At 32.1% G+C, this 25,059-nt stretch overlaps 1 protein-coding gene and 1 long non-coding RNA gene across 7 annotated transcripts in view; one reads left to right on the top strand and one right to left on the bottom strand.

Moving 5' to 3' along the window:
- LOC126885168 (uncharacterized) overlaps positions 1-25,059 on the bottom strand; it is a 910,187-nt gene that overhangs the window by 331,804 nt on the left and 553,324 nt on the right. The window lies entirely within an intron of this gene.
- On the top strand, positions 5,772-6,713 carry LOC126885169 (uncharacterized). Its single transcript, XR_007698319.1, has 2 exons — positions 5,772-5,997; positions 6,320-6,713. It is a non-coding gene; the product is annotated as an uncharacterized LOC126885169 (long non-coding RNA).

Here is a 25,059-nt window from a genome sequence, read left to right on the forward strand (position 1 = left end):
TAACAAGAATTTTCAAATAAAAAAAATTAGCTTGGGCTCATTTGGGACAAAGTTAGCCATATTTTATGTTTTTTTAATTCACAGCTAATTTGTTTATAATAATTAAGGAATCTCATTAATGCCATTTTAAAGAATGGGATTTGTATTTTTTCTTAAAAAATTTGCACAAACATTATACCTTCACAGCACCCTCTACGATTTTTCAAAAATGTAGTGCAAACGATTACTAGGGGGAATCCACAAATCCAGCGAGTTAAAATACCGAAAAAGCAATTTCAAACGAATATAATTTGCTGTATCTCCTGATCAACTCAATGGATTTTGATCTTTCTTTTTTTAATTGGTATGTAATTTTTACGTACATTACAAATATATAATTTGTTTATAAATTTATTAATTACTAACCAGTCTAATTTGTTTAAACAATTCTTGAAAAAATATTTTTTTTTACAAAAATCTATTTATTTAATGTACACTTTAATAAATAAATGATTTTTATTAGAGAGTTATATTATTTATTAAAGATAATTTATTTATTAAAGTATACCCTAACTTTTTCTATGATTAATAGGGATAGTATGATTAAAATCATGGATTTTTGGGAAAAAAATATTTTTTTAAAAATTGTTTAAACAAATTAGACTGTTTATTAATTAATAAATGTCTAGACAAATTGCATATTTGTAATGTACAGAAAAATTACATACAAATTAAAAAAGAACGATCAAAATATATTTACTAGATCCCGAGATATAGAAAATGATAGTAGTTTTAAGTTGCTTTTTATAGTTTTTGAACTCGTGCATTTGTCGGCTCCCAGCTCCCCCTTCACTTACCACGACTAGTCACCAATTAAACTGTATTTTTAAAAATTCGTGTAAAATACCAGCTTTTCTAATATGTAAAATGACTTTTTCTACAGACATTATTTTTAAAGTTATTCTAAATGTTTTTAAACTACAAAATTTCACAAATTTGGCATTAGGATTTTTGACTATATTAGATAATCTTTTTATCGCTTTTTAGTACATTTTGATAGTATCAGTTTTCTACTTTCATTTGGCATATTCAGAATTGCCCTATCTTCATTATTTTCTGTCTTATGTTATTGCAAAATAAAGGTCTTTGGGATAAACAATTAGAATAACTCTTAAACTAATGAATGGATCGGTCTCAAATTTTGAGGGTTTGTTAAGTACCCCAATACCCAACTTTGGGTGAAACCCTAAAGTTCTAAGGTAGTTTTAGTAAAAGTTATTAACAAATAACGATTTTCACTTATTTTGCAGTTTGTGTAGCAACAAATTAACTTTTTAACTTTCAAAAATCGGCATTTTGAAGGTTTTTCAATGCTCTAAAAAACTGAGTTTTGTAATTTTATGTCAACTATTTAGTTTTTGAATGGAGTGCAAAAAATCGAAAAAATCGCGATTTTTGAACTAAATGGTTAATAATTAAAAAACGGACGCGAACTCTAGCAGGAAAGAGGTAGGTTTTCATCCTATAGGTATACAATAACTAAAAAAGTAGTCAGCTACCTGGATCTTTGAGTGTCCCGAACATGGTCTATTTCTAGCGTATTCTTATTACCCTGGTCTAATTTGCAAGTTATCAGTAATAGGAACGTGTGTATATACACACACACACACACATTTTTTTCTAACAGATGGTGCTACTAATTTTTATCAAATATCGCAGTTGTAAGATGGGTCAAACATTACTAATTTATTAACAATGACAGATCGTATCAATTTCATATCTATACAGTGATGTCCACGCTAAGAAAGGGCAAAAAAAACGCAAAATATGAAAAATACATATTAAGTTGTGAGATAAAAAGAGATGAAACTAGTAGAGGTGGGAAATTGAGCAATAGAAACCTATAAATTTACATTATATTGATTGTTTCCCACATTTAGATGTATCAGACGAGTTTGGAAACTACCACTGTGACAGTGACACTTTTAGTTGACATACTCCTCTGATACGTCTAAAGGTGGGAGATAATCAATATAATGTAAATTTATAGGTTTCTATCGCTAAATTTTCCATCTCTACTAGTTTCATCTCTTTTTATCTCACAGCTTATTTATGTTTTTCATCTTTTACGTTATTTTGCCGGTTATTAGCGCACTCATCACTGTAATAGTATGTGTAGACCATTAGGTTATAGATTTGTATAAATTTGATCGCGGTGTATGATAAATTTTCAATATTTTAAATATTATTGATCTTTTTATGTCAATTGCATAATTATACACTATAATTTTTTAAAACCAACTCACTAAACCACATTTATTATCATTTTAGTAGGTATTTCTATTTTTGTAGATCAAATTTTTTTGTGGATTATAAAATGTTAAAATTATAATAAATTTATAGTTTCATCTTGATTACGAAAAAGAAAGTAAACGAATAGTAAGCATATAAATACATTACTTATAATAAATATAAAGGTTAGAAACTTTCAAACAATTTTTTTCGCATTAAGTTACAAATGTAAGGCATACATACTTACCTACGTTTTCTTAGTGAGATTTCTTATATACCAATTTTCCTAATTATTTAGCGAGTATCTAGATATCAATTAATTTAATTGCCCGATAAGATCTAAATCGAAGTTAAAAGCTTAGAATTAAAGTTGGTAGGCATTTTCTGTGAGATACAAATCTTTGAATTCGATAAAAAGGAAAGAATACGAGCATTAGTAAATAGGGATAACTGGTGTAGATGTAAAAAAATTTGTTGTTATACTATTACATGTTATTTTAAAATAAAAATAAATAGATAGTTTTATAATAACAAATTTATTTATTTATACAGTCTTGTAAGTTGGAACAAATGAAAAACTTTTTTATTATTAATTTTACGAAAAAAAGTTATTCTTCATAAAAAGTTCTGCATAGTCTAAAACCTAAGATTCAATAATCAGATATCAAATTTCATAAATATTATACGATCTATGTCAAAAATATGAATTTCGTCAAGAGTAAGTAGCTTTATTTTTCACAATTTTGAAAATTATTATTATAAAATGTTGTTTGGAATTAACAACTATTAGTAAAATGTTTAGTTTTTAAAGAAATGGTTGTTAAAAGCGAATAACGATTTTGTAGTTTGGAAAAAAATGGCCTTTTCTTCAGAATAGAAAGATTAGCATCAGAGATACGAAAAAATGTTTAAATATGAAATTGTAGCTTGTTTAATTCCCAAGAACCTGGTTTGCAAAAATTTTTTCTACGGCAAAAATTGAGTGAGCTAGACAATTAAAAATTGTAATAACAAAGTCATCTCTTTTTGTGACAGGATATTAAAAAGATTTATTAATAGGTTTATAGATCTTGTAAAAACCTACAAAATTCTTTTTTTTACCAAACTTTCTAAGATAAAAAATAAAAAACTTTCGGTTAAAAAATCAATATATTTTTTTGAAAAAAGAAAGGAGAAATCCAATTGGAAGCATAATAATGTAAGTGAGCGGTGTTTTTAGTCATTGGCTTTATTCATTCTTCTTTATTTATGTATTATTAATAGATTCTAGAAGTTTGACTGGTTAAAATGATTAGGTTTTAAAAAACTGGAGTTCAAAGCGAATCACGAATTTTTGTAGTTTGGAAAAAAATGCCATTTTCTTCAGAATAGAAAGATTAGCATCAGAGATACGAAAAAATGTTTAAATATGAAATTGTAGGTTATTTAATTCCCAAGAAACTAGTTTGAAAAAATTTTTTCTACGGCAAAAATTGAGTGAATCGTAAATGAGTGTTATCGAAAAACATTGATTTTTCGATATAAAACTAACACTTTCGATAGCGAATAAAACAAAAACTATTAATTTTATCAAAAAAATGTATAGAACATTTTTTGCTTAGAATGAACGTTTTTATCAACTTTTGTGGTCAAAATATAATAAAAAATTTCCACCCCCGAGATGGGGTGGCAACCAGCCCCCATGGTAAAAGCGCCTTTCGGCATCACATAGATTTTGATCCCTGGACTATCCACTACTTATTCTCAAATTTTCAAGCAAATCAATCCATTCTGTAAAAATTGCGAGGTGAAAAGCTTCGGTTCCTGGACTAGGAGAAATTATTGTGAAATGTGATAATTGTAATAATAAGTATCTAGGATCGGTAATCGGTATTGCAGACTAATGGGAAAATAGATGGAAATGCATGCAGTAGAATTCAATATAAAACTCCCATCAGACCAGCTATGATGTACGGCACTGAATGTTTTGTACTTAAGAAGAAAAAGAATGCGAGAGGAGGAAATGAAAATACCTGAATGCATAAGTGGAGTAATAAAAAGGATAAAATTAAGAATGGATTAATTAGCAGAGGTCTAGGGGTGGCATCAGTTGATGTCAAAACGAAAGAATACCTATAGTTTAAAATGATTATGGCGTGTTTTAAGTCGAAGTGCTAATTATATAATGCAAAGAATGGCTAAATTATAAGAACTTTGAAGGAATATGAGAGAAAGGTCAAGGAATACATGGTATGATCCAAAACTTGTTGAGAAGAGTATCAGGGAAACCAACTCCACATACTGATAAATGCAAAGAAAATTAATGATGATCGATAATATTGCAAATACATACAATAGAAAAAATATGCATTAGAAAATCATAAAAAACTGTATGCTCTATTTAGGTACTATAATTTTACAACCTAAATAATCTATACGCTACTTGACCCCATTGATATAATTAAAAAAACTGAAATAAGACTAAGTACCGAGGTTTAAAATTTCAGATCTGGTTTTTTAGGTTTAGAAGATTCAATTACACAAGTATAGTAGTGTATCGTTAACATCAAGTAGTTATCTGATGCATAATATCGATTTCTTTGGTACTCCGTGTCTTCGACGTTGAAAGAAGTTATAGCAAAGACTATGGGAGACGTAGAAATTGTCCGTAACGGATGTCAATGGCTCTATAATTGACATTTTAGTATGATAACGATATAAGCTGCGCTATTAGATAAATTTGCATACGGTCGAATTCGAAAAAAAAACCTTAAAATTTACGTGTTAAAACAATTCTATATTATCGAAGTGACAGTAAGGACACTTTTTTGCATATTGTTGAGTTTCCACCTAGGAACTTTTTGTCTTTTAAATTAAAATATAATAGGTATTACGTAATGTATTTTCTTCTCTATTTTAATTTTACAATCTCTGTTTTGGTTTAGATTAGAGTCTAGGTATAATGTTTCGCTATTTTTTTTAAATGGGAGCTGTTTCATTTTGTTTATACATAATATATAAAATTTCCTTTCGAAAGCATAATCCTGTTTCTATGAGCTGTATGGTTTTTAAGTTTATCATACGGTGAACGGTGCTAACCTGACTGTAGTTATTTATTTAGCTTATGGCTATATCACAGTTTTTACAATCGACTCCTTGGTCGCCACTTAGAAATCGGAAGGAATGCCGTTGTAGGAGCTCGTTGGGCATTACTAAATGCTTAACCCATTCGCTGCCTATCGAAGAGGATGGAACTCGGCTAGGAGCCATTTTGTTGAACCGCACCTGACTGAAGTAAGCATATCACTCGCTGGCGCGTGAAGGGCGTGACTGAAGCATCAGTATCACGCGCTGGCGCGTGATATTGATACATCACCGCAATCGCAATTTGAAGAGGGTATTTTTCCCCATCTGAAAATTGAGTCGGTAAATCTACCACTTCTTCTTCTTAAAGTTCCCTCTCCTATCGGAGGTTGGATATCATAATGGCTATGGTCACTTTGTTGGCTTCTGCTTGTAACGTTTCAATTAGCCGATTGAACGCTACACCAAGCTCCGCTTGGTATTTGTCCCTCGGACTATATATTTCTAGAAGCGACCCTACTACCGTCAAGTCAATTAGTACATCTCTTCGAAGCTATTTAATGCGATAAAAATTTGTACTAGCTCCCTTTTGCCATTGCCACGTAAATCAGGCACAATATTGGCATACATTATCGTGTTTGTGTGTAGGCCGTTAAACAATGGGTAAGTTTGATTATCTAGTTTTAGCCTAAGTTTTTCACTGATTTCTTTTGCACAGCAGATACCTACTTTCTCCTTGAAATAAAGCTTAAAAACTTGTATAATTTTATTTATTTTTCTCTGGTATATTATGGTATATTACTTTATTTCCTGTACATAGTTATAATATTTTATTGATAGAATTCTTTCCATTTCTTTTTATTTTTAATAATACCACGCCGTGGTCAGAGATTTTGCTGAGATCGTGTTTCTCACAATACTCAGCTTTATTTCTGATCGGGCTTTTCTTTTGGGAGAAAACTGATCCTTGTTTGAATTTTTCTAGCCCCTACCTCGGGAAGAAGATTTTAATCAAGCACCTGGAAAAGAAAACCTTCTACCGCTACCTTGGAGAGCGAATTAGCTTACAACCGTATCCTGATGCAGTAGAATAAATTAAACAAGACAGCCCTACAGAGACCAGACAGCCCAACAACGTAGCCCTAGACTCCCCTTAACTACCGGCGACGACAAATTCTACAGGGATTGGGGACCTCCTTTAGGAACTGTAACGGAAGGACTTAAAGCTGAGTAAATTTTTACCTTTATAACTTTTGTACCGATTACCAGCGGGATCTCGGTCACGGGCTTAGAAAATTAACTTGTTATCAGTATACAATAAAAATGATTTTTGTTAAGTTTTTTTTTTATATTTCAATAAATAGCGTATTTAAAAATGATTAGGTAGACTTTTTATTTCCTGTACCTTTTCTGGGATGGGTGTGAAGGAAGAATGAACAGGGAACGAACCCAGGGCTGAGCAGTCGGGCAGAGCACCATTCTGATGGATGGAACGGTGGACGTTTTTCTTGTGAATATCCTAAGGGATGTTCGAGGAATTCCTCCCATCGTTTTTCCCAACAGTGTGGTGTTGCTAAATGCCCTGGTCTTGTTATGATCAGGATGTTACATGCTCTGAACAGTTGTAATGAACTACAGTTAAACCATTCTCTAAGGTTCCTCAGCCAGGAGATGCGTCTTCTTCCTTGGATCCTTCCTTGCATAATAATTCTCAGCAACTAGTATTTTTCTCCTTTGGTAATGTGACCCAAATATTCCAGTTTTCTAGTTTTTATACTCTTCATAATTTCTAACTCCTTATTTAAACGTCGTAGCACTTCAACATTGGTAATCCTTTGAACCCACTAAATTTTCAATATTCTTCTGTAACACCACATTTCGAACGCTTCTATTCTTCGTATGTGTTGTCTCTTCAATGTCCAAGCTTCCATTCCGTATAGCAATATAGAAAATATGTAGCATCTTAGAGCCCTTAATCTGAGAGGCAACTGAAGGTCTTTGTTTGTAAGCAGTGTCTTCATTTTTATAAATGCTTGCCTTGCAGTTTCAATTCGGACTTTAATTTCTTTGCTTTGGTCATTTTTGTCATCGACCCAGGTTCCCAGATATTTGTATGTCTTCACTTTTTCTATTTGGGTTTGCTCTATCATTAACCTTTCATTTCCATGTTCTGTTTTTGAGACGATCATAAATTTAGTTTTTTCTTGTTTATTTTTAGTCCGTATCGAATGCAATAATCGTTAATTCTATTTAGCAATTTTTGTAGCGATTCCAGGGTGTCTGCCATTATAACGGTGTCATCAGCGAATCTGATGTTATTTACTATTCTTCCGTTTATAGAGATTCCATCACTTAGCTCCGCTATCGCTTCATGAAATATGGCTTCACTGTATAGGTTAAACAGTAGCGGCGACAGAACACAACCCTGTCTTACCCCTCTCCTTATATCAATATTCTCGGATTCTTGTTGTTCTATCTTTATATTGGCCTTTTGATTCCAATACAGACTTATGATAATTCGTAAATCTCGTCTGTCTATATCTCTGTTTTTCAATAATTCTATTAGTTTTTCATGTGGGACCCTGTCGAATGCTTTTTCGAAGTCGATGAAACAGGAATAAATATCCAGGTTCATATCTAAGCATCTTTAAGAGAGGACATTAAACGCAAACAATGCCTCTCTTGTTCCAAGTCCTTTGCGGAACCCAAATTGGGTATCATCCATATCATATTCTAGCTTTCTGTATAATCTTCCATGAATCACCTTTAGAAATATTTTGAGGGTATGGCTTATTAATGATATTGTCATATAGTCCGAACAATCTTTGGTATATATTGTTTTTAGTATTGTTACAAAGGTGGACACCAACCATTCCTGAGGGATTTTTCCGGTTTTATATACTTCATTAAACAGATCCAGTAGTACAGGTAGAGTTTCATCGTCTAGACATTTCAGTAATTCCGCAGGTATTTCGTCAGGACCTACAGTTTTTCCTTTTTTTGCGTTTCGTATTGCTTGTTCGATTTCCTTCATTATGATCTCTGGTCCCGTTTCGCTGTCGATTTCTTCCGGTTCTTGTCTATTATCCTCAAACAGATCTGTTATATATGTCTTCCACTTTTTTAATTTCTCCGTGACTTCTATAATAATTTTTCCATTTATGTCTTTAACAAGGCCATCTTTCTTTTTTCGCTGTCTATTTGTGATTTCCTTTTTTTCTTGTGCATGTTAAAGCTTTCATACTTTTTAGAATATTCTTCTATTTCACTACATTGATTTGCCAGCCAGGTGGATTTGGCCTCTTTTATTTTCTTTCATATTAATCTCTGTATTTCCTTGCATTTTTCCTTACTCCTGCCTTTATGTTTCCTTCTTTCCTCCATTAGCTCTAGGATTTCTGAAGTCATCCATCTCTGTTTTTTTATTATTTTTGTGGGTAATATTTTCTTTCCTGCCTCTACTAACGTTTCTTGTATCATGTTCCATTTGTCATTAACATCTGTTGTTTTTATCACGTCTTGTTTGATTTTCTTTAAGTTATCATTTATTTGTTGTTTTAACCTCTGACGTACAGGTTCTTCTTTTATATTTGAGACATCAAATCGTGGTATATTTGTTTGTTTTTGGCTCTTTTTCAGTTTTATCTTCATTACGCCTACTAATGGATTATGACCTGAATTTGATTAAAATGTAATCTATCTGGTTTCTTACAATGTGATCTTCCGAATCCGCCGGTGATATCCAGGTATAAAGTCTTCTTATAGGTAATTTAAATAATGTATGCATTACTACCAGCTCCTCGCTTTGGCGGAATTCGACAAGTCTGTCCCCCCTTTCAAACCTACCACAGTTTGTTCTTATTATATTCGTCTTGGTTGGATGAAACCCTCTGGCTTGCTTGAAATACATGGCATATTCCGGGTGTCAGACCGTGCATTCTTCTCCCAATCTTCTCGCCAACGGTCGAGAGAGTTTTTCTTCAACAAAGCTTACTTATGTTTCTGTCGCTGATACCAACGAAAGAGCTGAACGGCATGTGAGAGCGCTATGTGGCTTAGTGCTGGTAGCTGGTACGTTGGGGTGGGTTTTGATCGTACCTGGTTTAATTGAATATAATACGCAAAGCTTGGTTGTGGCTTGGTTTAGTTGAACATCAACACGTTTGATGTGTGGACTGTTGAACCATACTGGTGCATAGTACTCCGCAACGGAATACACGAGTCCCAGCCCTGTGGACTTAAGCATAAGGAACCCCATGTGGTACCGCATAACTTTTGTAGAATATTATTTAATGTTCTGTTTTGTAGTCGTCTTTATAATATTTTTTTAAAGCTTAGCGTTACTATGAATATTTAGTATGGCTGAGGAGTTTGTTTTCAAAGTGGATTTTTAATTGGAAATTGTTCAATCTGTTGTTTAAATGAAAGCATGATACTTCCGTCTTGGCGCCTGGCAGTATTTGGCTGCAACATCTAACGACGGAAATATCTTCCGAGGGTATTAACCAGGTCGTTTGTTAATATTTGCTGAGTAGTCTCCAATTCTTCAGGGCTCCTAGCAAGTGCCCAGTCGTCTGCATATCCGAACTTCTTTGATGTGGTTTCAGGCATGTTTGCTATATAAAGGCTAAAGAGTAGAGGGGTCAGCACCGATCCTTGCAGGAAACTATTGTTCAGTTTCATTTGGGTACTGGTCTTATCGTCCATGATGACTTAAAAACTTCTGTTGCATAGCATAGCATTAATGACAGCACTAATTTTTCTGCATAAAATCGCTCGCATCAATTTAATTATTACCCCTTATCTCCACACGGTATCGTACGCTGTTGTTTTTTAGTTGATTTCGAAAGCCTGTTTCTATATAGTTAGTTAGTACTAGGACTTGTTCTGTGCAGCTGCAGTTTGGTCGAAACCCTGCTTATTGTGGATGTAGTATTGAACAAATAATGGAAATAAAATACCACAGAATTACACTGTCCAGCTACGGAAACCTGGACACAGAGAAAGTGTGGTGAGAAATCACCAAAACACTACTAGAAACGGCCGAGACGAGAGTACTGAGAATTACAGAATATGCTGATTCATTTTGTGCATTCGTTACTTAACCCTCCTGAGGTGGGTGAGGTTTTTTATAATGCCAATAGGTTATAAAAATCTTACCAGAATTTTTTCACACTAATTATTTTCTTTTTTGAGAACGATTTCCGGAGTGGAAATCGAAACGTCAAATCATTAGTTAATTAAAAATGTAATTTTCATTACACGAATAATTAAATTGTGTCTCAATCGCATAATAGGAACATAATACCTAAATAATTAGACAAGCCACAAGAAAACAGTTTCAGAACCTTGTTATATCTTTAAGTTGCTTAGGTAATTCATTTATTGTAGTTGTGATATAAATATGCCTAAGAATATATCTAGGGATTCGAGAGAAAACCCGATAAATACCAAAATAATTATAAAATCCGGTATTTTTATTTCGGCTGTAGTAAAAACACGTCTCCTACCACTGGTAAATGTTATTATTTGATATTAACATTTTTAAGCACAATAACTAATAAAAACCAAACATGAAAAAAAACCGTTAACTCATATTTTTAAATAACACCAACCCGATATATAACTTTACTGATAAAAATACTTTGTTGTAATAGATATTTATTTCCCTAAGAAGTGCAGAAAGTCATACTTTTCCGGACGCGACTGCAGTTCAGTCGAGTGCGGAAAAGAGACTTTCTGCAAGAGTTAGGAACAATATTTTTTCTACGAGTCTTTAAAAAATTACCAAATCTTAATCAATAAATTTAATTAATGCGAAAATACATACACAAATTAATTCTCTGACAAGATTGTCAAAACCAAACTTTCAATATAATTAGTTAGTGGGTCGGGAGTTCGAATCCTACCAGGGGCAGAAATTTTTCATTTATTATAAATTAATGAATGGAAAATAGTTTCTGTCCTTGTGGGATCGGTACTCACCGGATGGACCGCAGACGTTCGGAAACAATTAGCGTCTCTTTGCAAAGACAATGACGTCGACTTTGCAAAGTATCAAGACACTTACTCAGCACACACACTACACATTACTCCCCTGACTTAGTGATAAGTTATACAATTACGTGGCTAAAGGTTCTAGTTCTAAACCAAAGCCAGAATCAGAGAAAAAAAAAAAGTTAGTATGACGATGATCTTGGTTTCCATGACGATGATTCAAAACGACTGTTATTGTCTACCGATTTGACTTTCGAATATTATGTCAAAATAATTTTATTTCAGCGAATTGTCGCGTTAATTTCATTACAACAGGAACACAATAAGATACATTTGAAATAAAATAGTAAATAATATTAGTGTATTGCATGTATTGTAATTATTTTAAGGCCATATTAAAATATCTAAACGCGTGCGGAAAAGTAAATCGCGTGCGGAAAAGTAAAACTTTCTAAACTAAAACGCGTGCGCGAATGTAGACATTTTTGCACGCTCGTAGAAAAACATATTTATAATATGAGAATCCGGTAGAATCATTTATCTTTTTTTTCCTGTGTAAAGTTACTAATTTTATTAGAAATATTTCTAAGTTAAACACTGATAATTAATTTTTTCTACGAGCGTGCAAAAATGTCTACTTTCGCGTACGCGTTTTAGTTTAGAAAGTTTTACGTTTCCGCACGCGTTTTACTTTACCGCACAATAAACTAATATTTAGATATAATTTACTATTTTATTTCAAATGTATCTTATTGTGTTCCTGTTTTAATGAAATTAACGCGACAATTCGATGAAATAAAATTATTTTGACATAATATTCGAAAGTCAAATCGGTAGACAATAACAGTCGTTTTGAATCATCTTTATGGAAACCAAGATTGTCGTCATGCTAACTAATTATATTGAAAGTTTGGTTTTGACAACCTTGTCAAATAAAATTAATTTGTGTATATATTTTTAGTGGTAATTGCACAAGAGCTATAAAATTATTGAATTTTTCCCGAGTGTCACTTTGGCAGTTTTAATTTCACGAGCCGAAGGCGAGTGAAATTATGTCAAAGTGTCACGAGGGCAAAAATTCTATATTAATTTTAGAGTTCGAGTGCAATTTGTTGCGATTATTTCATGAATAAAACTGTTCAAAACCAAAATTTTATTGTAATTTATATATGTAAGTACCAATTAGTGAAATTAAACACACAGTTGTTATAAATATGTATTTGACGGTTGAAAGTCATCACTTTTATAATTTTTAAAACATTTGTCATTAATGTCACTGAATGTATTTTTTCGTAGCAACGAAGGGCATCTGACGTAATATGCTTAACGACGGGAGATTATCAAAAATTATCACCTTAATTTGCATGTCTGTAGCTTTCTATTGGTCAGAATCTCCTATGGATGAAATAATCATATCAATTAAATTCATTGATTAAGATTTGGTCATTTTTTAAAGACTCGTAGAAAAAATATTGTTCCTAACTCTTGCAGAAAGTCTCTTTTCCGCAATCGACTGCTTGCTGAACTCCTGCTTCGCGTCGTTCGGCAAACTGCAGTCGCGTGCGGAAAAGTATGACTTTCTGCACTTATTAGGAAAATAGCTATTATCGGAGATGAAGATTACAAAATTGTTCATTTTGACAAAATATATTCATGTTTAAATCCGATAAAGAATTTTAGATTATGATACTTTATTAAATTTCAGCACACTTTTTTCCTGCGAAAACCCAGTAAAAGATGGCGTAAATTGATAATTGAATATTACGAAAACAAAAAAAGCAGTTAGAATGGGGCCCATATTTATAATGAAAAACAATCTCAGAGCTTCCAAGGTACAACAGTAAATTTAAATTTAAGCGTACTGAAAATTTGTCTGAAGACTATTGAAACTCTGTAGAAATTACTGGAGTCTAGTAGTAGTAGTCTAGTCTAGAAAAATTTTTATTTTGTACAATATAACTGTCAAACTAATTAGGACTAGACTTGTCCCTAAAACTTCTCAAAGAAAGGAACGAACATTTACTAAGAAATGTTTCTTTCCACTAGCTTACCATGAATGAATTCCAGTGTGTCAAAAGTTTTTAAAAAAGGCTGTGTATATTCTCAGATGATATAATAAATGCTGTAGCTAACAGTGATTCTACTGGATGATAATGTAAAGAAGACAATAGCGGAAAACAGTAACCAGTTAATAAAAAGATCAGAAAATATTGGTTTGAATTAAAAAAGAAACTCCTACTCTACGCCCTAAAAGGCTAAAACAAATTTCATCCCAAAAACCAACCATAGAGCTACCAACTCAGGGCAATTTGCCAAAGTTATATAAAACTACCTTTCCAATAAGTGAAGCAAAGAAAACCGATTTGATAAAGCTGTGCCAAGAAAATATTTTCCAGAAGAGGTGTATGCTTGAATAACAAATTTAAAAACTGGTAATTATATCGTAGATCGAATTTCAGACGTAATGATTTGAGAAGAATCGGAAGAAGACACATTTGATCTTTTAATTTTCTAAAAAGAATGCAGATTAATTTATTTTTGTTGGAATAATATACAATTAACTTTTATTTTATAATTAAAAAAATTCAAAATAAAACCAATTAAGTCAAATGTTATACTCAGTCAGTGGCGGCCCGTGAGGTAGTGCCATAGAGCCATGGCACTATCTTGCTAACTATCCATAAACATATTTTTTATCTTCAAAACTTTTTAATTCCTATTAATTTTTTGTGTGTATTTCTTTTGATCTTCATAAATTATATAAAATATGGCAACTATGGGCGCAATACAATCCCTGCCGACAGCGGAGAGTATTCGACAGGAGAATCTCCTTCGCGCCGAAGTCAGTACTGGCACGAGTAAAGAGAGAAAGATTTTACGAGCATTATATGTAAGTGACAGAGAAAGAGCTATATTGGACTATTAAGGCAAGCGTCCACAGACCCGCATCGTACGCATTGGAAGCATCGTACGCAACGGATTTTAGTTTGCCTTGTACAGAAACTTATGTAACCGCGTCCACTGATCCGCATCGTACGGATCGCATTATCGATTGTCAAACTAAAATCCGTTGCGTACGATGCGTACGATGCGGGTCTGTGGACGCTTGACTTTAGTATACCTTAACATTAGAATCTCTGTGCCAGGCACGAGGGTATGAAGCCAGGTCTATTTATTTTGAGTTTCTTTACGTGCTGGTTTGTCGCTTTTATTATGTATATTTTCTGTTAAAAAGTTTTTGTATTTATAATTAAACTTTTGGTGCATCATGATCGTGGGTATTTTGATAATATTTTGATTATTTCTTAAGTTTAATTTATTAATTGACAATAAAGATTAGTATTTTAAAAATTTTTTTGGTGGTTTTTCGCTAGAAAAAAAAACTACAAATGTTATAAGGTGTTGTGGAGCTTTCGAGTTAGCTTTAAGAGGTCACGACGAAAAAGAAAATTCAGAAAGTAGAGGCATATTATAAGGAGCTGGTCAATTTTAGCGCCGAATTAGACAACGACTTAAAGGTTCATATTATTCAAAGTACCAGATCTTTCAAAGGTCTACCTTCTCCGGACATTTAGTTGCTTCTAATTTATTTATGTCGGAGAAGTTTTCTGCTTATAAGCATCAGTTCTCCGAATCATTTCTTAATGAACCATGGAGACAATTTTAATTTTTAAGCAAAACTCGGTTTAAAACTGAATTAGAAGTAGGTACTGTATTAGCGAGACGAATTAAGTACTACCTCTGGGGCTGTTTCGCTATCGGTTTTATTGTAGAGGGAAGGTTCAAAAAGCACATTTGAAGAAACTATTAAACTTTTAAGTATTTTAGTTACCATTCCTATATCAACATCTGAAGCAGAACGCTGTTTTTCGATGTTTACATCGAAACCTAGTGCTTTAGGTATGCTATCTGCAGAAAAGCATTTTGTAAATTGTATTGATAATTTTAATTATAAAGTCATTGAAAACTTTGCAACCAAAAAAAAGAAGAATGAACTTCATATATCGTAAACTTTAAAAGTGACATTACAAAAATTTGTGCATGTCTGTGAATAATGAAATAGTATTATTTTTATAAATTGGTAAATAGAGACTAAATCGTAATAACAATTTTCAAGCACTATCAGCAGTAAATGCTGGTGGTAGGTTAAGAGGTTTTTATTATTAATTAATTTACGGAACTGTTTTGATCAATGTTGGACAATTGCTTGGCACCTCAGATCAATAAACTTAAGATATGTACATAAGATAAAAGTATCCGCGCATATTTTTTTTTAGTTTTTGTTGTCAGTATACCTTTTTTTGACAATATCGTGAATCCGTCACTAACAATTTTGGCGGCTGCCCGAGTTGTGGCACTACCTTCTTAAAGTGGTACGAGCCGCCACTGTACTCAGTCAACGAGGTAAAACCCGATAAATATCACGTTTTATTTTTTTGTAAATATGTTTTTATAAATTAAACTTAAAATAAATTATTCTAACTAAATATTAAATTCTCTGCCATTTGGCTATAACCAATATTTGATAAAACTTCCTATGACGATTTTAAATCTTCTTCAAACTTCCTAAAGTATTTAATCGCGATTATCTCTAAACAATGGTTTTGTTAGTTATCTGGTTTTCGCTCGAACCCCTCGATATTCGAGAAAAGTGCATTACCAAAACAACCGAGAATGACGTGGAGTTCGGAATAAAAATGAAAAAATTTTAAGAAAATATAAAAGAAGAGAAAATAAAAATGAAGTAAACAAAAAGGAACAGATTATTGTAAATTGCTTTTTAATACTCCACGTTGAAAAAGTTTAATGAAGAAGGGAAAATATAAAATATAATCATAATATAATTCAGGAGAATTATAAAGGAAAATTAAAATAGCTAAAACTTTTTCTTCAGACTGTATTACGTCGATTGCGAAACCACGAGTCATTATTTCATTTACGTCACTTTTTAGGTACACATAGATTTCCTCTTGTCACGAATGGAATATTAACTTTTATGTCTTGTGTGACCTGAAACATTTTTAAAATCACGATCTCTGGAGAATATGTAATGGATAGTAAATCAAAACCATTCGACAGCCTAATTACCCATAAACTGTTGATTCCGAGGACGAGTTGATTATGTACAAATGTCGTTTATGCAAGACAACTCAATTTTGTACTTGTGGGAATATAAGGTGAAGAGACTTTTTGACATCTGTTTAAACTATGTATATCAAAATGTAGAAATTATTTTCTCATTATTCTTTCTTATTATGTTCTTTTTTATTAGTTCTTTAAGATGGAAAGCTGTTGTAGAACGTAGGATATGGCACTATCATTCCCTTTGTTTACATTTTTACTAATTTTATTACACCACCTTAACTACACCCTTAGCCCTTGTCTTACGACCATTTTCTGTTTAGCTATAAATGTGTTGCTAATTTCTAATTCTTTATATTGTTCTGAAGCTATTTTCTTGTGGTATCTTAATATAATTTACCATTCTCATTGGCAATAAATCAGTCTTAGATGTCGTTTTCTGCATTGCTATGTATGGTAAATACTATTGTATGGAATGGGGGTCTGATGAACGCTGATGAACAAAGTAGAATTCTTTGAACTTTGGCTTTATAGAAGGATCTTGAAAATACCTTGGACAACCCACACCACCAACAAAAATGTCCTGAGGAGAATAGCTACAGACGGAACCCTGCTAAAGAAAACACGGAATACTCTACAAAAAAACCGTGGAAGACTACACGTACACATATACGATACCCAGTTCATATTCGGGAAAAATGGGAACGAGTCAATGTTTTATGACGAGATCAATGTTTTATTGATTTTCAGAAGGCATTTGCTACAGTAAGATATCAGAAGCTTGTAGAATTGATAGAAAAGAATGTAGCCAGTAAAGACTTACGTATCATAAGTAAGCTCTATTGGAATCAAAGAACTACCGTCAAAATAAAAGAATGACAACTATGAAATAGAAACCATAGACATGAAAAGACATATTCAATAGAGGTGTGTGTTGTCCCCATTGTTATATAACCTTTACAGCGAATCTATTTTTAAGGAAACATTATTGGAGGAAGATTACGGTATAGCAATAAACTGAAAAATCTTGAACCACATAAGATTTGCAGATAACACTGTTATCTTAGCTAACAGTAGATACATTACAACATTTAGCAAACAGAGCAACTTCATGTACTAATTAGCACGGATTATAAAATAAAGGAAACCTAGTTCATGATTATTACAAAGCTACACTCATATGAAACGTCGAAAAAAAAACAGGTAGAAAGGATTAACAACTACAAATATCTAAGAACTTGGATAAATAAGAATAAAATAGAGAATAGGAATAACGAACAAAATAGAGAAATAAGCATTGAAATTTTGAGACAAGCTTTTGTGGGGTGTTAAAAATTATTAATAATCGTGATCTTAATATATAATTGAGGGTAAAAGAGAAGCATTTTAGATGTAGTTTTATAGAAGGATGCTCAAATTATCTTGGATTCAGAGTTACTAATGCCGAAGTGCTCATACGATTACAAAAAGAGTGCGAAGTCATTAAAACAATTAAAATGAGAAAACTGGAATACATGGGCCATATTACTAGGGGTCATAAATATGAAATGCTAAAACTTGCTAAAAAATGCAAGGAGAGATCAAAGGTAAGAAAAACGTTGATTAAAGGAGGATTTCCTGGCTGAGAAACATTTGTGAATGGTATAATTGCAGCTCAACAGACCTATTCAGAGCAGCTGCAAGTAAAGTACTAATAGCTGTAATTACAGGGCAAAAGATCAGTAGGAAGACGCCAGAACTTGTACCTGAAAGGCCTGAGAGGATGGTTTGACCGCTCATCCACAGAAATTTTTCGTGCAGCAGTTTCCAAAGCTACAATTGCCATTTAGATCGCCAACCTTCCAAAGGAGAGGGCGCAATAAGAAGAAGAAGCTATGATTATAACCAACCTCCGATAGGAAAAGGAACCAAGAGAAGAATAATCAAACGTGTATAAGTAGTATAATCAATCCTAAATAAGATTAGGTAGTGAAAAAAAATCAGGAGGTCAAGTTTTTTTTATATTTATTTAAGTTTTTCATAATTATTCATATATGTTAAACAAACAAAAAAAAATTAAAAATGACACAGATTACTTTTTATTTTATACTGATTTGTATCAGTTTCTCTTAATGTAGACAAGCAGTAGTCGGCTAGCATATTTTTGTCCCAAAAGCCTTGGTATCTCTCTTCAAAAGTCTTCAAGTCTTGATGAAAACGTTGGCCGTGTTCGTCACTTACGCTTCCCAGATTTTCAGGTAAAAAAACTAGGTGCGAGTGTAAAAAATGAATTTTTAGGGACATATTCACTCCCATTTTGTGGTAATTCTTAAGTAAATTGGAAACAATTACTTCATAATCCTCCGTTTTGTTGTTTCCTAGGAATTGTTTCACTACCGCGTTAAAAGAATACCAAGCATCTTTTTCAACATCGGACAAATGGTGGTGAAAATTTTCATCTTTTAGTATTTTTCTTATCTGGGGCCCACGAAAATGCCCTCTTTTAGTTTGGCATCAGACAGATTAGGAAAAATATTTTTTAAATATTCATAGGCAGTACCATTTTTGTCAAGCGCTTTTACAAAATTTTTCATTAATCCTAGCTTAATATGCAGCGGCGGTAAAATGACATTTTTGGGATCAATCAAAGGATTGTGTTTTATATTCATTTTGTTGGGTATATATTCATCACGTACAGGCCATTCTTTCTTAATATAGTGATCTTTCCTAGCCCTACTATCCCATAAACACAAAAAACAGCAATATTTGGTATATCCGCTCTGCAAACCAAGCAGAAGTCCCACAACTTTGAGATCTCCACAGACTTCCCATTTATGATCCTCGTATTTTATTAGTTTAATTAAGGTTGTCATAGTTTCATATGATTCTTTACAATTAACTGGATGTCCTATAGGAATAGAGAGTTTTTTGTTGCCATTATGTAATAATACAGCTTTAAGGCTTACTTTGGAAGAGTCTATAAACAAACGCCACTCTTTAGCATCGTAAGACTGGCCCATCGAAACGAAAAGAGCAGGAATATCACTGCAGTACTCATATCCATTCTTTGATTCAAAATACTTAGCAAATTGATCACTTCGCCTGCGATAAACAGTCACTCGGATGTCAGGAGCTAATAAATTCCATTGCTTAAGTCGTGAAGCAAGCCATTCAGACTTACTTTTTGAAAGCTGCAGGTCTCTCACAAGATTATTTAGTTCACTCTGTGAAATCATATGTGCTCCTTCATCTCAAAATTCACATCCACTAAGCACTCCATCATCAGATTCATCCAAATTAATGTTAGGAATCGAAATCGGGTTTTCTGTCTCAGTTTCCGTATACATACTCTGGTTCATTTTCTCTGCAAGAACTACTAGGTAATGACGGGTAAGGAACTCCGTCTGAATGCAATAGGCTGTGTCACCGATGCAACATCAGGATATTGTATATGCTTTTTGTTTTTGTTGTTAAAGCCTCTTGTTTTTGTAAGGCAAAAGTAACAAGTCCGTGGCGTGATTTGTTGGTTCTCTCCGAATATGGAGTTTTCTCTTGGACTCCGAATTGCAAGTCTTTTTTATTATCTGCAGCCCAGTTCGTTAAAATACTTCTACAATGGTCACATACTACACCAGGAACCCATTTTTTATCAAGATTTTTTATCGATATTTGGAAGTATTGAAAATATGCTGTTTTACTGCTTCTGAGATCGGTCTCTTCTTTTTTGTTAGGATTATTTTACCACAAACATGGCAAAAGTTGTTTGGGCTTAATTTACACTCCTTTGATGACATTTTGAAATTAATTTAAATGTCGATAATCACTTTAACACAACAATAGCGAAGGTCAAACTGGACGCAAGGAAAAAATGACTGAAAAACTTCATGGGGGGAATACCGCAAAAACTTGACGTGATAAAAATTTGTGAGATAGGTTTTAGTTATACGAGGGCAGTCAGAAAACAAATTATGTATGAATAATTGTTTTTGGGTAAAAGAAAAAAATATATATTTGTAAACTAGTGTTTAGTTCTTACGTATTTTGTAACGTAAGAATGTCATTCATTACCAATGATCTTATTAATGTTTTTCTGACAGTGTATGAACATAATATGTATGTCGTTATTATCAACAAATTGAGGAAAGCTGTCTAATAATTTCTCTAATTTAACTGTTGTTATCTAATACAGCGGTTCTCAACCTTTTTGAGTGATGTACCACCTACAGTTATTTTTATTATATTTGGTACCACCTATATTTTTAAATTGTATTATCAATACTTACTAAGTACTACTATTTTAATTTTTTCTGAGTTTTGTGTACCACCGCCAATCATGATCTGTACCACCAGTGGTACATGTACCACAGATTGAGAACCTCTGATCTAATACATATGTATAATATATCACAAGTCTTTACTCTTTTGATCTGGTCTCCTACTATCCTAGTCTTTTACTATACTGTTGTCGTCTACTATAGTTTAAGTTTGGTTAGTATTTCTGTATACATAAACATTGAAATTTATAGACCAAGTAGAAAACATTATTTAACAGTAAAAACAAATAATAATACATATAGATTTAAGGAAGTTGATTGCTTCAAATATCTAGAAACATTATAACACGAAAACTAATGCCTATTAAGTAACAACAAGAAGTGGTGCAGATATGGGAAGGAAAAGTACTAAGTAAAATATTTGGAGTAAAAATGGAGAAGGCGTTTGTATCAGAAGAACAAATGAAGATATGAGAGAGTTATATGGGGAGTCCAGCATACTAGTGTCAAGTACAATTACTCAGAGAAGAGGTCGAACCAGAACAAGGTGGAAAATGGAGGTTAAAGATGATCTAAAAAGACATGGGCCTATGGGTCATTCCACGAACATACGCCTGTTTTGGATTACTTCGACAACGAATATTTTACTGTGCAACATAAGAAGTACGAAAGTAAATGGCGCTAATAATTATTCCAATAAACAACAATGTAATTTGCAATTTACTTTCGTTCTTCTTATTTTGCACAGTAAAATATTCGTTGTCGAAGTAATCCAAAACAGGCGTATGTTCGTGGAATAGGGTATACTAGGCTCGTCGCGGTAATTAATATTATTACGACTATTACAGTATTTTTGTTCATACTAATTTTCATGTAGGTACTTGCTTATTTTAATGTTATGGGAGAATATTCTCCACAACATATTAATATTTGATATATTATAATTTCAAGATTTTCTAAAATAAAGGCCAAAATATGACAGATTTAGCAGAATACCTAATATTTGTAATTAAAAATTCATTCTCTGTCATCCTTGTTGCTTCTGATTCAATAGCTTCCTTTGCTCTGGATATAGCTCTGACGCCCAATTGTGCTTCACAATATCTAATTATAGTTAGGGGTGTATTCTAATTTGTATAATTCATACACAATTAGCTTGTGTGGCATGAGACTAATTGCTGGTGCTAGGTAGTATTTTCATTCGTTTACATTCAGTTTCTTTGGTAAATACATAAAAATATTGTTTTAGCATTTCTCAGGGGTTGAATCTAGTGGCGTATATTTTATTAAATAATTTCACCAAAATATACATTCTTTGTCGTTGGATAGCTTAGTATTAATTTGTTCTGGATCAAGAGATTTAGTAGTTTTCACCGATCCAATTGCATTATTTATAACCAGGGGCGTAACAGAGGGCCCCGCAGCGTGAAGCTTGCGGGGGGGCCCCAATCGCTTAAGGGCCCCATCTTGTCATCTGATATTACGTTAAAATCTGTTATTGTTACATTATTTTACGTTGTCTGTTTAAATTTAAAAACGTAAAAATTTCTAACTAGACGTATTTGCTAAGTAAATCATCTCAAAATATCTAGAAACTTAATCCCTTCCGGCCTACCGAAATTTTATGGCAGTGACAATAAACTATATAATGCTTTGTACGTGACTATTGAAAGATATTAGAATTGCAATTTGCCGAATTTAAGAACAATATTTTTAAATCTAAAAATGGGTTTTCTTTCTCTCTGTTCCTTACCTAGTTTTAGTATTTCGATACAATATTATCGCCAGTAATTTCATATTGGTTGTTTGCATTGAATGTTATTTATGTTTGTGTTGTCTTACGGTTATAGTTGCATCAGTTTGGTACGCATTTATTTAATAATTATTGACGACTTTTCTTGTGTAATCATTGGACAATCTCTCAACAGATAAACGGTAAGATAAGGAAATTATAACACTTTAGGGGAGTCAATGTAGAAAAACTTGCATTGTTTCGGTTTCGGAAAAAATCAAACAAGCTTATATTTTTCTAAAACATTTTTGTTAGTTTATATCTTATCTTAAAGTGAAAAGTTCTACTCACAGGTGCCTCTAATTGTTTATTAATTCTTTAAACAATAAAACTGTTTTATATTAAATAATTTTAAAAGATATCTTTGAATTCATCATTTTACTTTGTTCAAAAATGTTTCTATTTGCTTTTTGATTATGCTGAATTCGAATATGACATTAAATCAGGGCCATAAGTACGATGTTGGGGGCCTCGGGACAAACGTGATCTGGGGCCCCCTACCGGGGAGTCTGGGGTTAATCACCCAGCAGAAGAAGTCCGGGAAAATTGATATTTAACCACTTGAAAACGTATTTTAATGTACTCCATGACTGAAGTTTCCTGTACCTACCTACATATTGCTATTTTAGTTGACCAACACAAAAAAAAATTGAAATCACATTATTCTAAGCTAAATATTTTGCAAATATTTACCATCAATATAGTAACATATTTTCTCTTTTCATAAAAAATATACTACATATAATGTTATGTTACTTACATTCCTCGGCTATAATTTAGGTTTTTAATCGCCTATATTGTTTTTAATCGTTATATTGCCTATATGCAGTATAACGCGATTACAATCGCGGGGCCCCCTTCGCCGGGGGCCCCGAGACGTTGCCCCGGTTGCCCCAATGGTAGTTACGGCCCTGTCAGACATTACAATTTGAAAATTCAAAATAAATTTTTTTTAGCACTTATACAGTATGTCTGCGTGGCTTCGAACCATATATGGGAAACATTTTTATTATCAATTTTACGAAAAAAGTTATTCTTCATGAAATGCTCTCAATGGTATTAAATCTGAGATGCAAAATAAGCCAGATGAACCATCAGATATCAAAGCTTATCAATATTATACGAGGTAAGTCAAAAAATAGGAATTTAACTCAAGGATAAAGTACTTTTATATTTAACAATATACAATTTTAATTTTAATATGTAATTACATCCTTGTAAATAAATAATTAATTTTTCCAAATATTTCTCAAATTACCGATAACCAACATCATTTTATTACAATTATAATAACTATTTTATTAAGTATTAATTTTTTAATTTTACGAAAAAATGCTTTATAAAATTTTTATCAGATTCTATATAAAAAGCTCTGCATTATCTCAAAACGAAGATTCAATCGTAATATATCACATTTTACCAACTTTATACGAGGTATGTCGAAAAATATGAATTTCTCTCTAAGAGAAATAAAGTACCTTTGTTATAGTTCACAATATTTCAACTGGAATAATATAATTGCATATTTAAACATAGTTTTTAAAAATTAAAAACTTTGCGAACAACTTTTTATAATAAAATTTTTCAATATTGTAAAATATAAAGGTAGTATAGGTACTATTGAGCCAAATTAATATTTTTTGATATACCTCGTATAAAGTCAATAAAATTTAATATCTAATTATTGCAACTTAGGTTTTATACCATGCACAGCATTTTATGAAGAATAACTTTTTTTCGTAATATAGATAATAAAAAAGTTTCCCATAGGTTCCAAGATACGCAAACACACTGTATAAGAAATCAAGAAAAATTGTTTTAACATTTACTATTTTTAAAGCTGGTTATTAAATGTGTTGTAGGTAAGTTGTACAGAAAACAACAAAAGAAGTTCTTTATTTCATTTTCAAAGTAAAATAATTACATTTTAAAGATTACACCTTAGGCTTTAAAAAAACACCAATACAATTATTGTAATATAGGCGTTTACATTTAAGTAATATCCAGTTAAAAGTGGTAGTTATTCTGTAAAACTTTCAAAAGTTTTCAAAAATTACATTTTTGAGACGTTGTATTATTTGAATGAAAGTTTTGATATATTTTTTAAAAAAACATGGTTTAGTACGATGTTTAAAAAATAATTTGTGTAAGTTTCAGATTTATATAGGTAAAATTGTATTAGTACCACATTTTACACCCACACTGTACTTATGCACATAACTTTTTTCTTTGTGATGTAATTATAAGATATCGTTAACGTTCTTCTTTCATTGTCAATTTGTAAAATTTAATTTGATTAATTAGTTAAAAAGTAATGAAATGAATGTCGACTCGATTCGACAGGAGACAGATTTAAATCAAAACGAAACCGTAGATTTTCTAATTTTAAAAAGTAATGTTAAATTAACTCAACTGCTCGCTACGACGAACGCTGCCATACAGTGCGCCACTGCCAATGTTTGTGGGAAGGGTGACTAGAGCATTATAAATAAAAAAATATAGAAGCTGTAGATGTAATTTTAGAAAAACCTGTAATTGTTTTGTTATGTAATATTTTCTGAATTTTCACTGGTCGAGTCAGTTTTCTCTAAAATTTATATT

This window comes from Diabrotica virgifera, chromosome 5 (assembly GCF_917563875.1).
Source record: "Diabrotica virgifera virgifera chromosome 5, PGI_DIABVI_V3a".
Lineage (NCBI taxonomy): Eukaryota > Metazoa > Arthropoda > Insecta > Coleoptera > Chrysomelidae > Diabrotica > Diabrotica virgifera.